General features: G+C 39.2%; 1 long non-coding RNA gene across 1 annotated transcript; it reads left to right on the forward strand.

The window, feature by feature from the left end:
- Positions 1-581: 581 nt before the first annotated feature.
- Positions 582-2,232, forward strand: LOC119288931. The gene is made up of 3 exons (XR_005141358.1): positions 582-926; positions 1,111-1,251; positions 1,648-2,232. It is a non-coding gene; the product is annotated as an uncharacterized LOC119288931 (long non-coding RNA).
- The last annotated feature ends 472 nt before the right edge of the window (positions 2,233-2,704 follow it).

A 2,704-nucleotide genomic window follows, 5' to 3' on the forward strand; every position in this document is an offset into this window, starting at 1 on the left:
CTAAACAACATTATGTACTACGCCCTCTGTAAACTAAACTGAAAAATGATTTATATTAATGTACAGAAGTAATATTTATCTTTGGGATCCTCCTCCATCTTCATGTATTTTTAGAGGGATTATAAAATATTGGATTGTTTTTAGAGAGATAAAAATAGTTAATTGAGTCGCAATTGAAACAATGACAAATATATTCATGTATTAAAATTTAGAAAACATAAATCCAAATAAAAAGGTGATTTTTTTTAAAAAATAAACATGCTAATATCACTCAACTTAGTCAAAGTCAACTGAAATCTAACTACACCTTTACAAATTCTTCAATTTTGGACCTAGCAGCTAGCTTGGTTTCCGATTCAAGAACCCAATTGCTAATTAGCCGGCAAAAAAACTCAGCCGAGCGCTGGGCATCAGACGAACGGCTGGGCTGGATTGATTGGACTTTTGGTAATTTTCTGGCACATATCAATGGACAGGGAGCCGGTTCCTCAGTTAGGCCCCTCAGACCGTCACCTACCTTCCCACCGCTTCACGTAAAAAAATAAAAAAAATCCCACCGCCCCTGACATTTCTCCCCGTCGTTTCCCATTCTTCCTTGGTCGCCAGCTCCCTCTCCCTACCGCCAACCAGAGGTTCGCAACCCCTGCTCTTCCCCGCCTTTTCGACGAATCCGGTCGCCTAAGTGGCCGAGGAGGTCCCTGAGCCTGGCATGCTCGCGAGCATCCCAGCGTTAGGCTCTGTCGGAGGTGCGACACCTCCATGCCCGTGCTCTTCTCCGTCCTTCGAATCCGTTGGCCGAAGTGCCCAAGGATGGGCTCGAGCTCGGCATGCTCACGGGCGACCCAACGCGGAGGCCCGCAACAAGACAACAAGGAGCGGGGCGTGGGTGCGCAAAAACATCTGGGCACAGTTCGATGCCTCCACTGGTATGAGCAATATTTTTGTGAAATGAATTCTCATTTCTGTATTGACCATCAGGATTAATTCTGATTTGATCTTAGTCCTTAGACATTACTTCGTGTCAACTCCCTGGATTATCCTTTGCAATTAAATTTTAATTCGTACTGTGCAGTTTACCGTGTACTAATGTGCCAATGTAATTTCAATTAGGTGTGCCTCTGTTTGATGTTCTATTCAAGATTCCTGTACAGTTGCGTTATTCAAGATACAATGGCACTCGATGATGCTTGCTAACAAGGTCTGCAATGCAATATGCACTGGACTGTTGCTTGCCAGATGACTGGAAGACGGGTACTTCATCCTCTCTTTTTACCTTCAGTTGAAGCAAGATAAATAAGATTCATGCATTGTAACGAAAGCTGCAGATTTAGCTAAACTCAACTAATGGTGTAATATCTCTTCCTATGAGCAGCACTAATGGTATCTTCTGTAGGAGTAATAAGGCGTTGCTGCATAAATATACTTGACTTTTAAATGAGCGTGTCAAGAGGTTTAATTAGTGTCGATCCCTACTCTAATTATAGCTGGATATCTCGTTCCTGTACTATTTGAAACTTACCAATCAGATGTATAGAATAACAGAAATTTGCTAGATAAGCTAACGTTACAAGGGGAAGTGAACATTAAACATTTCATATAGTGATTGGGAATATCTGATATGTCATCATTGTGTGTTTCCTGTTGTAGATAAATTTGCTTGCAAGGCTCTTGATGATATATCCATTTTCATCAAATTCTTAAGGGTATGGTCAATTGGAGAAGACATTACTATGACTACAAAGATCTATTTTTCAGGTGATGAATTGTAACCTTATATTCTTTATTACTTGGAATTGAAAATCACTGAAAACAATCCATAATTACTTTGGAGAGAATATTTTATTCTTTTCTGTCTTGCTCTTGTTCAGCGTAGGATGCATATCAATTATCACTATCATGGTATATTATTGCCATTGAGGAATCTTCCCATGTAGCAAATTTACCTCGAAAGTACAAAACTTTGGCAGATCACCATCAGGTGCAGACAGGTACGTACAATTATACAAAATTTATGATAATTCAAGGCACTTCACGCCCAGGAAAGCAACATTCAGGCAAGTCTCCATCACTACAACTACATCCACCAAGTTAAAGAAAAGGTTCCCAAGTCACCTCAATAGCAAACTCAAAGGAAAATAATGGATTCACACAGCTTTAAAGTAGGCATTTCTGAAAATAAAATCAAAATTGAATTAGAACACAACTTACAAAATTAAGGCTATTGGGAAACATATGCAGTTTTAAGAACTATATATAGACACAACATTTTAGTAGGATATAACAAACCATCTTAGCGAGATATATAACACAATTTTCAACATGAAAGCACACAAGTTTCAGCAGCCATACTTGTTCACACAAAAGACCATAAGTTGACGGCAAAGTAATGAAAATAGTGACAACACTAAAAACCACAAGTTCATAGCAACAATGTGTACATAGCATCACTGTCAAAACAGCAGCATCACTAAAAGAACATCAACTACTCTTCTCTTCTCTTCATCACCAAACTGTTAGTGCTAGGCACTAGCTTTTGTTCACATTTGCCACAACCGATGACACTATGCAGGGGGTGCCTTGTTTTAACCTGTTTCACATTAGATTAAACTTCAGGAGAGATACTACTCGTAGGTGACCATAAAAAAAGTTCAGGGACTTATATTCATGGCTTAAACATGTGAAAAGCACCTTACCAAGAGATTAA

Source organism: Triticum dicoccoides, chromosome 4A (genome assembly GCF_002162155.2).
Source record: "Triticum dicoccoides isolate Atlit2015 ecotype Zavitan chromosome 4A, WEW_v2.0, whole genome shotgun sequence".
Lineage (NCBI taxonomy): Eukaryota > Viridiplantae > Streptophyta > Magnoliopsida > Poales > Poaceae > Triticum > Triticum dicoccoides.